General features: G+C 46.0%; 2 long non-coding RNA genes across 3 annotated transcripts in view; both read right to left on the bottom strand.

The window, feature by feature from the left end:
* The window catches only part of LOC102549320 (uncharacterized), a 79703-nt gene that overhangs the window by 54445 nt on the left and 5472 nt on the right, over positions 1-19786 (bottom strand). The gene's annotated exons all lie outside the window — the stretch shown is intronic.
* LOC148003736 (uncharacterized) lies at positions 10527-16635 on the bottom strand. 2 transcript variants are annotated; one of them, XR_015629133.1, is made up of 6 exons: positions 16575-16635; positions 15713-16006; positions 12898-13004; positions 12508-12687; positions 12167-12342; positions 10527-10780 (listed from the first exon to the last, which is right to left on the bottom strand). It is a non-coding gene; the product is annotated as an uncharacterized LOC148003736 (long non-coding RNA). The 2 variants fall into 2 exon arrangements; XR_015629132.1 differs by lacking the exon at positions 10527-10780 and having other exon boundaries at positions 12063-12342; positions 16575-16607.

Genomic DNA, 19786 nt, shown 5'->3' with positions numbered 1-19786 from the left:
GAGTGCACTGATGTTTTCGGAGTTGACAGTATGATGACCTATGAAGTTTGTGAGCTTGTGTGGGCTGAGAGCCTGAGTACCTTTCTCAGAGTGCAAAGGTCCCTTTGGCCATTTGGCCACAAAGTCTTGCACTCTCTTTATGTGACATTGTTGGTGGTCCTCTGTTTGTCCAACCTGGAGCCTAAACCCTTCATTTGACCACTTCCCACCCTTCTCCCATGAAAATCAGTCCCTCTCTCTCTCTCTCTCTCTCTCTCTCTCTCTCTCTCACACACACACACACACACACACACACACACATATATATTTTTATAGCTGTATTCAAGATTCGAAGACCCTAATTTTCTCCTCAATTAACAGAAGTTGAATTTCGGTTGTTGCCTTAGAGAATCTTCCCACACACAGCCTGCAAGCAGTCACAATCAGAATAGATTTGCTCACGGATTTCTATGTCTGAAACACCCCGAATGTCAAATGTTCACTTATCCTAAAGAAGAAAACATCAAATGTCTTTTGCTTTTGGCTGAGACTGTGTAAAGCTCACTAGTTGATACACTGGCCATACAGAGGCAAGGAAGACTTGATTCCTAGCTCCAGGATTTTCACGTCTAGAACCATATGTGCTAAGTGCTCGTGCCTGCTGAATTGAGTACTTGAGGTGACCGCCTGCAAACGCCGTCTTCCACTCCGCCAGCCTCTCAGTTAGTGCTCATTGGAGGGCTTGTTTCTCCTCAGGAAGATGGACGTGGCTACTTACACCTCTGACCTGAGGATTCTAGGAGAGCTCTCCCATCTCTCCAGTGCATCGGTCGCTGTCTGCCCACCACTTGACATGAGACACTCACTTCAGTTCTATGTTTTGGGGTTTAAACCACTATTCCTGTGTAAGTCCAGCTGCTTCTCAACTGGCAACCGCGTTGATAAACCTAAAGTTGAAAATAACCAGTCAAAACCAGATTTAGGGATCTGGAAAGATGGTTCAGCTGTTAAAAGCACTGGGATGCTCTTTCAGAGGTCCAATTTCCAGCACCCACATGGCAGCTTGCAAGTATCTATAACTATAGTCCCAGGAAATCTAATACCCTTTTCTGGTGTGCAGATGTACATAGAGACAAAGCATCCATTTATTATTATTATTATTATTATTATTATTATTATTATTATTACTATTATTTATTGTTATCATCATCATCATTATTAAAAGGAAAGAACCAGTCAAGGAGCTGGCAAAATGGTCCATTGGTTAGGTGTACAATATCCTTACAGAGAACTTGAATTCAGTTCTCAGCACCCATGTTAGAGGTGCTCACAACTTCCTTTAGCTCCAGCTACCAGGGGTTCCAACACCTCTGGCCTCCCATGGTGCTCACATACACCCCTCTCTGCACACACACATACATACAAATAATTTTTAAAACAATAGAATAAAACCTTTTTTTAAAAATTGTATTTAGTAGTTCCTATCACAGTTTAGTGATCCTGCATGTGGAGTAAGGCTTGTTCTCCCCTCTGATTGTCCAGCTGACTGCAAACTGCAGTTAACAACTGCTGCCCTGCTCCAGAATTGCATAGTATACTGCTGGCCTGGGTAAAGCTTACAGTTCACTGTATGAGGTGTAGTCTCTACTGGATGCATATTGTCCCTGCAGCATCACCATGGAAACGAATTGAGGGTCAAGGCACAGTGGACTGGAGACCGTCTAGACACCAGTTAGTGAAAGGGGATGAAACACTGTATGTGCAGGGTTCAGTGGCTGTGAAGGGGCAGGGGAGAGGGGCTGTACTTCTTTCTCTTTACCGCTGAAGACAGTCCGCTTCCATCGGACTATCTTGCCAGTGCTTTGGGAGACTTGGAATGCTGGCTTTGAGGATAAAGGGAGTCAAACTGCCCTGGGCAATGGCTGGAGAGCAGCAGTGACTCATTTTGGTGCCACGCTGTCAGATCTAGCAGCCACTGGCCACATGAGAGTCTCCAACCCTGGAATTTGGCTTGTCCAGATCCAAATGTGCTGAAAATATAAACTGCATGTCATCTTTCGGAGAGTTGCTGAAGGGAAAAAGAAAGAAAGAAAAGATACACCAGTAACTTTCACATTGACTACTATAGAATGAAGGAAAAGCATTATAAAAATTTGTTTACTTCTATTTTTTCTGTTTTGAGACAAGGTCTCATGTATGGTCTTTGTGTGTGTCGGGCAAGAACGCTACCAACTGATCAACCTCTCCAGCCTTTACCTGTCTATTTTTAAAAGGTGGTCCCTCAAAACATTTAAAATTACCCATGCGGCATATTTATATAGGGCAACGTGGTTGATAGCTCAGAAGATAGACCCCACCCTAGAGGGCGCTGAAGTCCAGGAAATGGACAGAGGTGCCAAAGGAATGAGACCAAATGGAGAAAGGGGAGGCCTTTTCACCAGACTAGTGAGAGGACTGACCGCCTCGCCTGACAAGGACGCAGCTCACTGACGGACTTGTCCTTTGTGGCCACAGTCCTACAGGAACGGAGCAGGGTGGATGGCTTACTTCACGGCTCTCATTAGCTTTGGCTTGGCATGGCTCCTGCTCTCTCTGATCCCACATGCCCAATCTACTTTGCACATTCATAAGATGTTAGATATAAGTTCGATACTCCAGTTGAGCTTGGAGGGGGATACACTACTTATTTTATTATTTTGCTGACAGAAATGTCAAACTCAGCATGGAGATAGATGCCTGCAATCCCACCACTTGGGGAATACACACAGGAGGGTCAGGAGTTCAAGGCCAGTCTGGGTTGCACAGTGAGTTTGAGACCAGACTAGGCTACATGCGATCATTTCTCTCACACACAACGGTTTTTTCAGTCAATACGTTTTATGCGTGAGAATTTGTTTTATTATTTTCCTAAACTGGCTGTGGAGCGACACATAGATACTGGTATCCTGCAGGGATAACTGGATTTTGCATAATAGTTTACAGTTTTCGATGTCCTTTTCAGCAAATTATCACTTCTAATTGTCACAACATCTTGTGAGGCACAAGGCATGTATAGATTTTTTTCCCCCATCCATATGTTACAGCTAAGAAACCGAAAAAAGGTTGCCTTGACCAGCATTTGAAAGCTGTTAAGTGACAGAACTGGACATGGATCGTGGAGAGTCCTATTGGATGGGTTGGCTTCTTGGCTTTGTATACACAGGGGTACTGAAGTGGGGCTGCTAGTAAGTAGTTTGCCACTTCCTGAGTTCAAGCAATACTGCCCTCTTAAAGATTAGAAAGGTAAGGGTCACACACGTCAAAATTTGGAAAGGTGCCATTTGAGAATCTAGGGAAAGGTTCTAGTTGGAGCATTGCCTTCTGTTTGGTAGGACGACTTCTGAAGTCCTTGTCTCTGTTGATTCCTTCAGGGACTGCCCTGGGAGCCTTGGGAAGGCAGGCTGACTCTTTTCCAGTAGAAAGAGGTTCTGAGAGACAGACTCCAGCAGAGGATCCTGGGAGCCAACTTCAGGATGAGGCAGGGAAAACGTTTTCAGTTTGTTGGAGATGGACCATTGGTAAAAGAGAAGAGTTACAAAGGAATGGTTAGAAGTCAAGTCTCAGTGGTTCATGCCTATAATCTCAGCAGACTGGAAAGCTGGGGCAGGAGGATGACCCAAATTTAAGAGGAACCTGAGCTGCACAATGAGTTCAAAACCAATCTAAGCTATACACAAAGACTCTGGAGTGTAAGAGTTTTCTATCATGATGATGGTGGTGGTGGTGTTGATGATGATGGTGACAAGTCGATGATGTGATAATGGCAGTGGTAGTGGTGATGATGGTGATGTAAATGGTGGTAATGAAGATGATGATGTGATGTGAACTGGAAGTATTAGAGAGAATCCAGAGCAAATTTGTACCTTTTTTTTAAATTAAGGCTATTAGTCTTCAAATTTCAGCCAAGAGTAAGTTAGGAGCATGATGCAGGGCCTGGTCTTGGCCACCATTGCCTGTATTTGGAGTTTACCATGTCTACTGGCAAACAGATGTTGGCAGAGTAGATTCAGCTACTTGTCATCTGATTACAGCAAATCATTGCACAACCAAACTTAAAGTCAGCTGTCCAACAGAGTGACAGAGTTAAAAGTGACTCAGAAGACAGTCTTATAAGGAAAGAAGACTCAGAAACGGTGAATATTTGCCAAAGATCAAATAGGTGGTACTGATTAAGAACTAAGAGGTAGCCCTAACATCATAGTCAAGATACTAGCTCATCTGGGCCTAGTAGCTTAGGTCTGTAATCTCAGGAGGTTGAAGCAGGAAGATCAAAAGTTCAAACTTACCTGAGTGAGAGAGTAAGTTCAAGGTCAGCCTGGGCAACTTAGTGAGACCCCATCTCAAAGAAAAAGCAGAAAGTGTGAATGAACCAGAGGCAGGGATGGTGGATGACTATGAGGAAACAGAGTCTTCTGGACCTTGCGGGGCAGCTGCATGCCTGATCTCTCAGCAGTTGTGGCAGCATGCACCACTCCTGTCGATCTCAAGATAGGACCAATCACAACAGGGGGGGAGGAGTTGGACATGAAATCCTACCGGAGCAGAAGAGCAATTGGCAATTGGTAGCTACTGAAGGAGGGAAAGTGAGTTTCCTCTAAGAGTGTATAGCCTCTGCTAAGTCAGCCACACTCCAGTGGAACAACACATATCCAAGACTATATGGGCAGTACAAATTGTACTTGATGAGTGTAAAAGAAGAAAAAAAAGAGAGAGGGAACACAAAGTTCAGAAGGTAGGGGAGGAGAGGTGGATCAGAGAGGAGATAGGGGATGAAAATGATCAAAACTTGTTATACAACATTCCCCAAGAATGTGTGTGTATGCACCCACGTGTGTGCATCTGTGTGTATGTGTGTGTGTTTGTGTGTATGTGCATGTGTGCCTGCATGTGTGCACATGCATCCATAAGTGCACGTGTGTGTGTGTGTGTGTGTGTGCTTTCATGTGTGTGTGTGTGTGTGTGTGTGTGCACATGAGTGCACTTATTACACACATTTATGATCTGGGGTGGGGGGGTGTATAACAGAGGGTTAGGGACATGGCCAAAGTTGGGGTAGTTAGGGTGTTTGCTGAGCATGCATGCATGAGACTCTGGGTTGACCCTGGTATCATAAAGGAGAAAATAAAAACAAAAACTTTGACTATAGAATCATATCTGGTTCAAATCAAGGCTCTGACATGTATTTGTCCTATGATATTTGTCTTTCTTTTTTAAAAAATTCCGGTGTCCTCATCTGTAATATAGGAATAAAAACTTTCTCCCATAGGTTGGTGTTTTGAATGGAATAAAATAGTAGTGAAGTATTTGTAGATAATTTGCTTATACCAAACATCACCCAGTAAACAACATTATTATCAGAAAAAAATTTTTTTCTGATTTCCATATTATAACTTATTCTCTACTCTGAGACCTCCACAATCCTACTTTGGCTTCTGTATGCCTGTATAGTGACTTATTTATTAATTCTACTGTTAATTCTGTTGTAGTTTTAAAAAGGATTTCAGTAGGCGTGCATGTGTACGCGTGCATGAACTCACGTGCGTGCATATGAGTATAGTATCTGCCGAGACCAGAAGTGACAGATCCCTCTGGAGCTGAGCTACAGACAGGACACTGTGACTCACCTAATGTGAGTGTTAAAACTGGACTCCCTTCCTCTACGAGAACAGTGCGTGCCCTTTACAACTGAGACATCTCTTCACCCTCTACTGTGATGCTTTCATTAAAGATTGTATGAAGGTGTTGTGGAAGGTGACTTTATAATTTATTCACATTAAGAATAGGGTAAAATTAGTGTGTATGAGGTGGAGATGCATATGAGTGTGTGTGTGTGTGTGTGTGTGTGTGTGTGTGTGTGCGTGTGTGACTGCTTATGTATTGAAGTCAAAAATAACATGGGAACCATATCTCTACCCCAGGATGGGATCAGGATTCAAACTCAAGTCACCAAGCTTGTGTGCCAAGAGCCACACTCACTGATTCCATTATGAGCAATTTTTTAAACCTCAAACTTCAACAAAATGAATCATATGCATTGTTCTATACACAATTCTGCTTCCTTTGTCATTTTTGTTGGAGAGTTTTGTTTTTCTTACCTGTACTTTTAAACATTTCACCCACAACTTGTGTCTGCTTTCTATAAAGTGAAAAGATCAAATCAGTCATAATGCCTCAAAAGCTGGGGAGGACACGGGGACTACCGTGGCTGGAGTATCTTCTGCAAGATTATACCTGTTTGGATAACAGTAGTGGCCTCCATCAGTGGTCCTACTACAAGTAGCACAGACCCCTTCCCTCACTTCTGTGGGCTCAGAAGAAAAGCCCATCCACTTGACTCTGTTCCACTGACCTCCACCTCACAACCTTCTTCTAAGATCAAGTCAAAGTATCACTTCTCTGTCACTTCTGCTCATGTCTTTGTCTTGTCCCTTAGGGAATACACTGTGGCAAAGTGTTTACCTGAGTCCATCTTTTCTTTTAAGTGAATTCCCACTTCTTTAAGGACAAGGTTAGGCTCCTGAAATCCAAAGCTTTCCTCACAGCATCTTATTTGGATAATAGGCGGCCTGTTAGTTTTATTTTGAGAGCTTTGTTCACATCATAACTAGACGAGTTAGTGTGTGGCCCTCACTGTGTGGCGCTCTCTACCAATACTTACAGAAGGCTTCCATAGGAATGGGGGTTATGAACACCAAGGGCTACAGAGCACCTGAAGTGTCCACAGCAAGCTGACTGTGTAGCCTTGGAAAATATCAGCAGTTCTCCGTCAACTTTATTGGCTGCTGTGCTGGCACGGGCTTCAGTGTCTTCACCAGATTCCCTCCTCTGTGGCTGGGAGCACTCTGTTCACCAGCCTCATTTTCACCAGCAATAGCTGCACACACCTTTTCCCAAGGAGTGAACCCCTGTATCGCACCTCCTGTAAGACCTCAACTTGTGTTAGCAGCTCTCTAACAGCTAACGTTACAAAATTTGAACTGCACCCTTGTGCACCGAATGTAAATATTTACTCTTTTGTTCTTTTTTGTCCACCATCTGAATCCCTGCATGGTCAAGCAGGATAGGGTCCCACTAACAGTTACCTTTACTGTAGGCCTGGGGGGATTTTAATTTTTCATGTACTTTGGGGCATTCCCTGGCTCACAACAGCTTGTCACCATAACTGAGCAGCACCTTTAATCAGGGTCCCTTAGTAAACCTCACTATTATCTGTCACTGCTGTACTAATAATAGAATTCGATGGAAAGAATGAGCGAGTAGCACTCGCATCAACTAAGCCCCATTCCTGGTTAGCACTGTGTGGCTTTCTGCCAATTATTAACTTCTCTGAACTCAGATTTGAAAGTGGAATGTAGAAGGCAGAACTTTTCTTATGGTATCCTTGTGAGGACTTCATGACATGAAACAAGCAAGATATGTAGGACCACTCGTGGCCATTGCTTTTCACCGTCTTTTTCTGATTACTTAAGACAGAAAGCAGTCGAGGGATAAAGCAAGTGAACCAGAGATCTGTGAACCTAAATCCAGAGCTCCTGATGTCAGCAGCAACCTGAGCTTTTCTGTCAAGCTTGTGTGAAGACTGTTACCCAGGGCTACCCCCTTTCATACTCCTTCGCCAGGCTGGAAAATATCCACAGGAGAAAAAATAAAGGAGAGAGAGAGAGAGAGAGAGAGAGAGAGAGAGAGAGAGAGAACTGTTACTCTGAGCTCTAGGGTACTCTTTGATTTTATAACTACGTAGTCACCTCAAGAGCCTGAGAGGTCCTCAACCTAGCACCTTCTCTGATGTCACAGAGGAGTATTGATTGGGAAAAAGCAACTGATCTGTGTTAGGTTTGTTGGAGTGAACAAAAAGCAAGGTCCTTGAAAATGTATTGTCTGAATATTTTAAGCTGGTGTAAATATTTAGACGGAGCTCCAAAAGGATGAAATGTTGAACCGAAAAGAAAACCGAACAGAGGGCTAAGTTGGGTGTCACCCATCAAATGTCCCACTGAATGAGCTACCTTTCCACCAACGGTAGTGGCATACAGTAACAAGACCCAACTCAGAAGAGGCTGTGTGCACATGGAACCCCTGGCCTTGTGTTTGCTCTTGGAGAAGGGAAGAAGAGTGTTTCCCTCCTGCTGTCCCTGACCAGCTAGGCCTTCTCCCCTCCTGAGTGATGACTGCCCATGGTATGGCAAAAGAACTCAGGCAGAAATGCATCTTACCATAGTGAGAGCAGAGGGAATATTACCCAGGCTGTTAAAGTGCAGCTACTTTCTTTTCTAGAACCAGATCTCTCTAGAAGAGGGAAGTGATGTCATTTTATTTCTTTGTCAATATCACACAATATTGGGTACTGGGCATGGTTAATACAGACCAGTCAAAGAGGTATTCCTCAGAGGAAGCTTAGGAGAATCTTACCCAGGCCATAGGATACCCCATCCCTCAGCAGAAGAAGAGACCAGAGGGCAACCTTATTCTCTACTCCGATTCCCTACTCCATGACAGTATAATGTCGTATCTGAAGAGCTGTGGGCTGATGTTCCATATATTAAGCCCAGATTTCTGTGGATGACATTGGCGTGGCCTATCTCCACGACCTCCTGCTAACTATGGTAGAGCTAATGTTTAATTTCTTAGTTAAGTTCAGTAATTTTCAATGCGGGAAGGGGAGGATAAATTAAATTAATAATCACTATATTTTATACACAGAGCAGGGGGTGGTTTTTTACTATGCTCCAGGAGTTGTCCAGGCACATGACACATGGTGCATTGTTTGATCCTTGCAATATTGTGCAGTAACTATGTGAATATGTTGCTCATTTCACAAAGAAGGAGTATGAGGCTCAGAAAGAAAAGCTTACCCTCCAAATTCACATTGCTAACCAGTGAGTTCATCTTTAGGTTTAAAATTCGGAAGCATACTTAGTTATTTCCCCTTAGCAGTTGCAGAAATGTCCGGTCTTTAAGGGCATTGCAAGGAGATGGATTCTATTGCTCAAGTAAACTCACCTCCCACAAGAGTGGTTTTCTGCTGCAGCTCAACACCAATTTCTGGCTGAGAAAGAGGAATAGACAGGATCCACACCATTCTCTTTCCCCTTCCTCCCCCAGTTTCTCCCAGAGAAGAGAGTACCTAGCACCCAGCCTCAAGGTGGGGACTGGAACTGAGGGAATATGAACTATACCAGAAACACTATACACGCTGCTCTTCTGGAGGAAGTTCTTCAGTACACAGAAGGTGTGGAAGTGCCCAGATGCTGTTAAATCTAGAGGATGAGGGCAAAGTGACAGGAAACCTGGCAGACAATGACACTCAGATTTGTCTTGTAGTGTGTAGAAAGCACACACAGCAGCTAGCATGCAGTTGTGTTTAGAAGACACTGAGGTAAGGTCCTTGGTAAAGCCTGTTCATCCCAAGGGCTCAAGGAGAGGAAGTCTGAAGTCTGCTTTTGTTCAGCTGTTTATAGTTTTGCTGCAGACACTGGCATGTGTGTTAATTCCTTAACAGATGTTACAATGTGGACTTTCTCTGGGAGTTATTTTTAACAGGATATGATTCAAAGTGATTCTCTTTAAAAAAAAAAAAAAAACTGATTCAGTGGGTCCGAAAAGCTGTTAAAAGCACTTCCTGCTTTTCTAGAGGACCCGAGTTCAGTTCCCAGTACTCATGTCTGGGAAACTCTCAACTGTCTACAACTCCAGCTCCTGGGGATCTGACACTCTCTTCTGGGCACCTACACACATGTGGTGTACACATGAAAAAAGTATTGAGGGGGGGACCAAGAAGATCTTTCTCTGCCCTGGAACCCTCTCCTATGGAGCTAAAGACCATCAGAACTATCTCTGCCATGAAACCATGACAGGTTTAGACCACAGGAAACTCATCCATTCCCAAATGAGATGTCTCAACAGCCTTTGGAAGACAGGGGGCCCTTTTGAAATTAGCCTCAAGTGTCAGGTATTTTAGGGATACTATATAGCTTCTGGAATTTCTAGCCACATTCCTGCTTCTCTCCTTGCTGCCTGACTGGAAACTATTGAGCGTGGCTTCTCAAACACTGGCATTTGGTGGACAAGTGAACGGAGTGAGTTGGGGAAAAACAGGTGGATGCTCTGAATGATTTCAGTGTCGCCCCCTTTATGAAGCTCATCTGACCAAAACTTCTGAGTTGGTGATTGTCTCAGCCAAGTGCCATTTCTTTTTTCCGTGTAGCGCAGTAAGTATTGAGCATCTCAGCCGACTTGTGCTTTTTCCGTCTTCTCTCTAATTCTCTAAGGACTTTGAAGAAGGGAAGTCAATAAATCAATTGGTACCTTGTCCGATATCCATTTCGATGACATCATAGCTCCATTTGCCAGGGATCAGACATTAGTTACGGAAAAAGACACAGACATTTCCATTTGTAATGTGTCTCTGCCTTCGTGAACAAGAATACGAATAAGATGGGTGATGTGAAATTGTGAATGATAGTGTTGTGTTGACATTGCAAAACTGAAAGGAAGGCAATCAAGGAGGGTGACCATGTCACTTAACTTTTATTTATAGAATTTATTACAATGATGATAAACGTGTCCAATATGAATATAAGTGACAGCATTAAGTAGCATGCTTACTGAACTATATGGAACCTAAGAGGTCATTTAGGGATACGGTCATTATATCCCTGTCATTATAGCTATGGCAGACCCAATGTTATGGAGAAGATCTGCAGTCTGTGCTCTTCCCTGAAGACTGGCTCTTTGTCTTCTATCAGCTCCTGTCATTTGTGAACTGTTGAGGATAGACCAGATGACCTTTAGGCATGCTTCCAAGTGTGAAAACCTCAGCTCTTACGTTATCTCTGGAGAGGCTGTGCCCTTAGGAGGGCAACCACCCTACAGTTACCATTGTATTCCCCATAGCAGGACAGATTTGTTTTTAAAGAGAGAGTCCATTTTGTGTTGGAGAAGGTACTGACCAGAAGGCAGTGCAGGTACACATCACCACACTGGGCACACGGAATTTTCAGTTTAGTTCATTACTTTCCTCTTGGCCCTGGGTTGGTGTTGTTTCTCTTCCTTTATTACATGCTTAGTTAGCATACAGAATAGTGGATTCCCACACTTTCATACACATCTATCACAGTACTTAAGCCATCTCCCTACTCCGCCCCACCCCACACACACACATAGCTCTTCTTGCAATACTGTTCTTAAAGCACTAGTCAAAGCTTAAAAGCTTCTGAATCCTCCCTGAAATTCTTGAGGTCTGGAGAGGAACTCTGAGGTTGATCATCTTGAGATAAAGCCTGCAGGTCTCATAGGCTAGATGCTCCAATTTGTGCCGATGTTACATAAAGCCCTCTGGAAATAAACAACTTGAGACATCTCGAATGGGAAGAGATTAGATGCCATAATATATTTAAAACAAGGGTCAAAATCTGTGGGACCACCGTTCTACCACAGTATGTATGTGTGCATGTACTGGTGTGCAGGAAAAATACAGTATTTGTGCATCTGCACATCTGCAGTCTCCTGACCAACTAACACACTGAGATGCGCCTGCTCCGTGCAACACCGGAAATGAACAACCCTCTGGGCACCAGCTTCACTCCTCTGCTCTGGGTTCAAGTATCCACAGGCCAAAGAGGAAAGTACCCGTGGAAGGGGACCCAGGAAACAAGCCAGGTGACTCTAGGCCGGGACTCATAGGTGGCAGGGACCTAGAAGACAATGTGCTGCTTCCTTAGCACTTTGGCTTCGAAGGTGGAGTTAGAAAGCTGTGGATGGCATGGTCTGCTTATGCCCCTCAGAAACACTAAGGAGCATTGCCCAGCACAAGCAATTAGTAGTAAGTAAGGCCAGAAGCGCTGGCTCTGAAATCGGTGGCTAATCTAAGGAAGACCAGAGTTGCTGATTAAGGTGGAGATAGGGTGAAGGGAGGTTGCCTGGGACCCTTGTGTGATCTTCACACATCTCCTTAACTCCAGTTGCCCTGCGAGATCTAGGCTCAATACATTCTCGGGTTTTTTTTTTTGTTTTTTTTGTTTTTGTTTTTTTTTTTTTTTTTTTTTGAGCTTCCACACCTTTTAAGCGGAACCCCCAAGGCAAATTATCAGATGAGCAGAGGAGGCCCCAGCCCCTGTAGTTCCTCCTCTTGGGTATATCCCTCCCTCACCTCGGATGAGAGTAACGCTCCAAAATGAAGTCATCTGAGGAGATGGACTAGGGTTTCGATTAGTTCCAGAGCAGAAGGATGTGAACAGGAGGTCTCAGCGCCAGCTCCTTCAGGGGTGCGCAATGCGGAGCTCCGAAGAAGGTTCTCTCTGAATTCAGGTTAGTGCAGGGCGCGCTCTGCTGGGTCAAAGCAGTCATCAGTTCTACCAAAGGGTGCGCTGCCTGGAGACTAAGGGTGAATAGGGAGCAGACTACTGAGTTGGCCAAATAAGCAAAGTCTAACCCAGTCTGTGGGGCACTTCCTGGCAGTGCGCTGGCTGGTAGACTATAGCTGACACACACCTTTCAAAATGCGGAGCGGTGGTGGGAAGTGGAGGAGTAAAGGTTTGATCCGGTGTCTTGTATTTGCTTCCTGAGCTGGCCGCGATTCTCCATCCCGCAAAGGCTCCTCGAGTCTCACCTGTTCACTCCCGCCCCTGCTGAGGAGCTGAGACCCCACGATGCTCTCCACAGAGGCAAGGCCTAGGCAGAAGATCTAAAGGTGGGGTTGGGGCTCAAACTAGGGATCTGGTTCCAAAGAAGGGAGTGAGAAAGCGGTCACAGGGGGTGTCTCTGGCTGATATCTGGGAATGCTATAAGAAAGTTGCGACCTGGTGGTGAAGTAGCCACTAGTATAGGTTACTCCTGGGTCAAGTGCGCCAAGTGTCTGTGAAGACAAAGAAAACTACTCACACTTTATTACCATAAGAGGCCGAGCCCAAAGGAGAAGGCCGTGCCCTTCCAAACCTCATTTCAGGTTTCTCCATGAGGGCGGTGGGGTGCGAGCCAGGTTTAAAGGTCTAAAGGTTTAAAGGAAAGGGAATACTTTTTAGCAAGCCTCCTCTCAGTTTGGAGTTACAGAGACAGACTTCATAAAGTCCAGCACTGCCTTTCGGGGCAGGGCTGCACGCCTCCTCCCCCATCCCTCCAAACACCTTTCTCTAAGCTAACCCCTCCTCCCCCATCCCTCCAAACACCTTTCTCTAAGCTAACCCCTCCTCCCGGGGATTTTATCGGAATAAAATCGGAGATTTATCGGAATAAGAAAATAGGTTTGAGAAGGGACTAGCTTGGTTGTCTGTAGCTGAGCCGAAATAACAACGTGGGGAAGGGCTTTTAAGAAGTTTTTCTCAAGTTGCCAATGTGCCTGACACAGAGGAGCTCAGCTTGTTGGAGAGATAGACTCCAAGCCTGCAGTGCCTGGGCTGCGGGAGCTCCACCTAGTCTCCGGGCTCAAGATCCTAGGACTCTGGCCCGGGCCAGAACCAGGTTTCTGAGAAAGCACAGAGTTCGATTAGCCATGTTTTTAGGCCTGTACCTAAAGGCCTGCCACCGTTTTCCTCTCCTCTCCTCTCCTCTCCTCTCCTCTCCTCTCCTCTCCTCTCCTCTCCTCTCCTCTCCTCTCCTCTCCTCTCCTCTCCTCTCCTCTCCTCTCCTCTCCTCTCCTCTCCTCTCCTCTCCTCTCCTCTCCTCCCTTCCCCTCCCCTCCCCTCCCCTCCCCTCCCCTCCCCTCCCCTCCCCTCCCCTCCCCTCCCCTTCCCTCTTTTCCTCTCCTCTCCTTTCCTCTGCTCTGTTCTCCTCTCTTCTCCTCCTCTCCCCTCCCTCCCCTCCTTTCCCGTCCCCTGCCCATGTCCTGTCCCCTTCCCTCCCTGTTGCAGACAGGTGGCCCTGAAAGTGAGATGTAAGGGTGGTGAGCTATCTTCTGCATTTAGAAACCCCACCCTGAGGATCCTGAGACAGAAGGAGGGGTCAAAGGGGCATCCTATTCTTTGAAAATAGGCAGGGTTTACTTCCCTGGTCAGAGGGGGAACTCTAAGCACAGGGCTCTCTGGGATGGCTCTTTGAGTAAGTAAATTTGGCCACAGGATCCAAAACTGGTGATTGACAGTTTCGGTGATGACCACCAGGCTTGTTAGTGACCTCTGTATTTATCAAGATGATTAACTTTGGAGGTTGGTCTGTGGTAGCACCGCCCTGGGCACGCAGCCTCTTTCTGGAGATTGGACTGCATTCTTTCAGAAGTGGACTCTAGGTTTCTGGCCTGGACCCTTTCTAACCTTGGATAGGCCTTTATTTGTGGTGATGCTAAGGGAACCATGACAGCCATATGGACCTGTCGGTTCGGTCGCCCACCTCCACAGAACTGTCTTCACTGCCTTGGTCCGATGGTCTCTAGGGTCACCCCTCCCCCAACCACTTGTCTGAAATTTACCAGATTCAAACCTTAAGGCAAGAAAAAAAGTGTTTCATATACAAACCCATCAGGGTATTTGCAGATAATTGCGAATGTCAAATACTCGCGCGTGATGACAAAGTGCAGAGATTGCCAGGACCTGAGCTGGGGTCTGAAGGGCGGGAGCTGCTGGGCAGCCCAGCCACCTCAATCTTGCTTAGACACGGGGACTTTCAGGCGGGAGGGGCTGGCAACTGCCAGCATCTGCCCACACTACAATTAACTAAAACTTGCCTCTTAGAGCTAGCACCACGGGGCCCATTCATTCATATATATATATATATATATATTCACAGAGTCTGCTCCCTCGCTGGCTCAGCTAGGAAGTGCTAGAGTGAATACTGAGTCACACAAGCCTGACTCCCTTCACTCTAGGTCCCAAGCCTTAAGTAAACACAGGCCAGTTAGCTGAGCCCAAAGCTACCCAATTGCTATCGCTCCTTCTTCCTAAAATGTAACTCCAACACAACGAGGAGAGTTACTGGCCACTCTGGTAGTAACCACTTCATCTTTCTAGGTTTGCCTTTACACAGGAATACAGAGTGGAGGGGGGAAAAGGAGGAAGAGGCCAGAATCATAATCGCAGCCTTTCCCCCCTACCCCCACTCCTGGAGGGGATATACACTCAGCTTGCCAAAATGGGCCCTGTCAGGGTCTCAGCGAAGGCCAAAAGAGTCATTCTTTACTGCTTTCTGGTCAAACCTTCCCCATTCTCTCTTCTCTGACCCATACAGAAACAATCACAATGTTTTAGATTGCTCTAGCCATCCTGGAGAGGCCCTAGGGTTGGGAATGAGAAATGCTCTTGTTAGATTTTAAAAGTTCGATTTTTGGCGAGGGGAGGGTGTGTATCTCTTGCTGGTGATACTCTGACAGCTGGTGGCAGACCTGTGGTTTGGGGAGGGAGGAGTCTTGAATCTCAAGGGTGATAAGGACTAAGTTGTTGGTCAGCTCTGAGGGAAGGAAGAGGGGTGCTCAGCACTTAAGGCTTAATGTCAAAAACCTATTCGCCCCTGAGTCCAGGGGTTCCCATTCAACATTGTCTGGGAGGGAGTTATCTCAGATCTTCACCCCACTGCCCCCTTTTCTTAGGAGAGAGGAAGACTTTGGGTGGAATGGGAGGGACAGAAAAAAGCAAAGGTGTGGTCACCGTCCTAAAAGTGCCAACACTCCAGTTTCTGGGAGTTTTCAATAATAAACCAGAAAACAGCCAGGACTGGAGCGGAGTTGAGGGGAGGGAAGGCATTTCTTGGGGGAAAGTAGAGAGATATGAACCTGGAGTCATGGTGAGGAGGGCGGAAGCCGCAGGTTAAAGGCCTTGGGGTGCCACATTTGGGAAGTTAAATCTAGTCCCAGAAGTCCAGTGCCAGCTTCTCAGCCACCAGGAACATTTTGAGCATTGAGCCCTTCACGTTTCTAACGGGGAAGATTTCTCTCTGGCCCTAAAACCTCTCTAGAGGTCTCTAGGAACTCAAAGAGCAGCTTGTCCTACCGGGAATTAGCGCAGGTCCCTCGAGGTAGGTGTAGGAAGACAGCCAGTGTTTTCAAGAGCCTGGGCGGCCAGCGGCGCTGCAACCATAAGACGTGATTCTATTTGACTTTCCAAATCAAAGTGCATTGATTGGCGCCTAAAGAGTTCACGGCACATAACTGTCTTAATTAAACCTGCTATAAACAGACAAATCACTTCTTGCTCTTATACAGAGAACTCGGGGAGATGGCAGAGGGTCTGGCAGAAACCAGGGTTGAGCGATGCTCTTTAAAAAAAAAAAAGTGCAAGTGAGGCAAGACGAGAAAAAAAAGAATAAAAGTGGGTTTTCTGCATCCTCAGAAAACAGATGAACCGAAACCAAAACTCAGGATAACAGGGAGTTATGAAGGAAAGCCAGAGTCCCCAGGGCAGCGCTGTTGGGACCCAAGTCCAGAGTAGGGAGCCAGTAGTGGACAACCCAGAGGCCAGGTGGAGGAGACAGAGGTGCCCAGCACTAAGGCTCCAGGTTACCCCACTCCCATTCAGTCCTGCACTTTTCTTCTTAATCCTTCCAACTTTCCCTGCCATTTCCTCAAAATCACATAACAGTAGGAGAGAATGCTTCATTCCTCAACACTACCAATGCAGAGAACAAAGATGACTCACGCTGAGCTCCCTGGACACAGGCATTGCACTGCCCTGGTTGCTGGAGAAGCCAAGACAGCAGAAGGTGATGGGTGTTTTCAGGAACTTGGTGGAGAGCCAATGGAAAGGAAAGTTGTTTGCCAGTAACCCTCTTTGAAGGCAGGAAGAAGAGATACTGGTCCACAGGAGCTTTTCAGGATGTGCTGGTATCATTGCACCTAGCTGAACATCAGTGTGGCTGGGGGAACCTTCTAAGAGTGTGAATGGTCAGGCCCCCTTGTGTTGCTGCTCTCTGGATAAGGAGGGACAAGCATAGTAGGTCAGCTAGATACCTCTTTCCTCTGGAATGTGAAGAGGGGTAGATGCAGTCTCTGAACTCTGGAAGTTACTTGGCAGAGGTAACCCTCAGCCTACTTCAGGTCTCACAGCCTAAAACCACAGGAACAAGGAAAACCTCCCAATTTCCTAGCTAACAGTGAAACGGAAAAATATCCCCAAGTATAGTGAAAACACGGGAGAAGTGTGAGCACAGGTTTGGGTATGCTTCTGGTAACTTCAGAAGCCAACACTTTGCCCCCTGGAAAACCGAAATCTCTGACAACTTAGTATCCGATCCTATTAATAAAGCTGTGGCAAAAACGCTCCTCATTTTGTTTGAATGACACCTGTATATATTAGCTGTGCTGTCTTTGAAAAGGAATTGAACTTCAGGTAAATTTAAACACAACACGTTTCCAAGTCGTTTTTTTTTTAAATCCAGTCTTTAACTTCTATGTGTAAAAGAAGAAAAACAAAACAAACAAGAAATCCACATGCTTGGTGAAAACCACTCCGGTTGTTTTACTGTCCAAGATTTTCGTATAGGTTGGAACGACTGCAAAGACACTAATTAATTGACTAGAAGCAATTCTTGTACACAGAACAATCTCTATCTTAAAATTTAAACCTTAACACACAGACAGGAAAATGTCTACTAATGGAAAAATGCTCAAAGTAGAAGTAAAAATAAAAATTTAAATTGTATTATGGCACGAACTTTTTACTAAAACCAAATTATCACTAAAATCCATGAATCTGAACACAGTGAAAATTAGTTAAAAGGCAATATTAAGGACACACAGTTCTCTTAAGGAAAAACAGTTCGCTTAAACTGTCACGTAAAATGGTAGAGTGTTTAGAACCTTTCTTCCTTTTCTATTTTTTGTGCTTTTTTTCTCTTCCGAAATAACCACTGTTCACCTTTCAAAACTCTCCACTCCTAAGCGCAACCATGATTGTTCTGTACGCAAAGGGCTTTGAAAACAAACAAAACAAACATTTTTCTTACATTCACACTCACACACACTACACAAAAGCACACCACTTAGTCACTCCTTTTTTTTTTTTTTTTGAAAACGGGGAGGAGAGAGGAGAGAGAGAGAGAGAGAGAGAGAGAGAGAGAGAGAGAGAGAGAGAGAGAGAGAGAGAGAGAGAAGAGAGGAGAGCATAGGTAACCAACAAATCCAATTACTAAGCTTTATTGATACTAAAAGGAAAAGTTCCCCTCGTAAAATTTCTCTGAGCTTATTAGTTATTTAAATCAACCTCGGGGCTGGACCTGAGACGCCCAGGGCACCTTCTTTGGCTCTTGGAGGTGAGCAGCCAGCGTCGGCGCCTTGTAGACCCACCACTTCTCACTAGGGACTGGGTAAGAGGGGCGAAGGCAAGCGCAGAGAGCGGAGGTGAGCCACTTGGCCGGGACTGTGAGGCTTGGCAGGGTAAGATGGTCCGGGGTACCAGGTATCAGAAATGAACTGGTCACTGCTGCTGCTGAGGCTGTGGGAGAGCAGGCCAAGGGGTCGCGGAGTGCTGAGCCCTCCCGACTGCAGTGATATATTTTGGGTGGCACTGGTCACTACTTCCAAAGACCCAGATCTGACCCGGCATGGAACTTGCACGTTCGGGAATCCAGGGTATGCGCCTGTTATAATTAGGGTGGGCATTAGGTGAATTTACACCTTTCTGAGCCAGCTATTCCCTTCAATAGCTGGCAGTTCCACCGTGTACTTATTTGTGTGTGTGCGAGTGAGGGGATGGGTAGAGAATTGAATTTATTAAACAACAACAACAACAACAACAACAACCACCCTTCCTCGCAAAGTACTCTAAGTCACGTCTTAATGTGACTCCAGACTGGCGCCAGGTGATACCTAGCTCTGTTGGGCTTATTCTCAGTACGCGGAGGGAAGGCACCGTGGATAAAGAGGACAGAGTCCCGTGACGCTGGCGTCTCAGCCACACGGATTTTAGTTAGGGGATCAAGCCCTATTGGATTAAGAGAGTGCCTGGTGGGTTTCCAGTTACCCTGGGAAAAGTGAAAGCGCCAGCCAACGAAGTGTTCTACATCCCCGATCAGTCCCTGAGCAATTTGGTCCGCAGGATACACCGACTACGTGCCTCATCCGTGGTCCCAGTAAGTGCCTAGACCTTGCGTCCTGGCTAGAACAAGTTCTCTGTGAGGTTCGAGCCTAGCAGCTTAAGTCACAGTAAGCTCTGGCGATTGCTCCGTGTAGGGCTGCCTCGCATCCTACAGCCTGAGCTCCCCTGCCCGGGCTAGGGTGGTGCGGGTCGGCCTGCCAGGAGTTTGGGATGCTGGTGGAAGGTGTAGTTTTCATTACAAGAGTCTGGACGCAACTGCAGGCAAGAATATTTTGCATACGCGGTCCCATCTCGGTGTTGAGTAGTCTGATGGTGCCCTGGGCAGGCACCGCACCCGCTCTACTCCTCACTAACCTGAGGATTCTCGGCGCTGCGGAAAGGCTCGCTCCGGGCAGCGCAGCAGGTTTCAGCCGCAGCCCACGCGGTGGCGCTGTAAGGGAGGCATCGCCTGGATTCTGGGCGGGGACCCCTAGCAGTGACCCGGTCTAGGAGGTGGAGGGACCTTGACTACTAGCCTTGGTCTCTAGATCTTTGCTTTGGGCCTGAATTTCTAGGTCTCGCGCGGCGTTCTCCAAAGGAAAACAGCTCAGCCCCAAGATGGGGACGATTGGCCGCGGCGGTTCCTTTGGCCTTTTCTCCCTCCTGCCTTGTTAATTTCCATCATTTGTAGTAGATTTCTACGCATAGACTACATTAACTAGGCAGTTGTTTTCTCGTTGCTACGGAAGGAAATTACCTATTAAGGCATTAGAAAGAAAGAAAGAAAGAAAGAAAGAAAGAAAGAAAGAAAGAAAGAAAGAAAGAAAGAAAGAAAG

This window comes from Rattus norvegicus, chromosome 9, assembly GCF_021556685.1.
Source record: "Rattus norvegicus strain SHRSP/BbbUtx chromosome 9, alternate assembly SHRSP_T2T, whole genome shotgun sequence".
NCBI lineage: Eukaryota > Metazoa > Chordata > Mammalia > Rodentia > Muridae > Rattus > Rattus norvegicus.
Note: the sequence above shows the minus strand (reverse complement) of the source record. Positions and strands in the feature narration are given on the sequence as shown.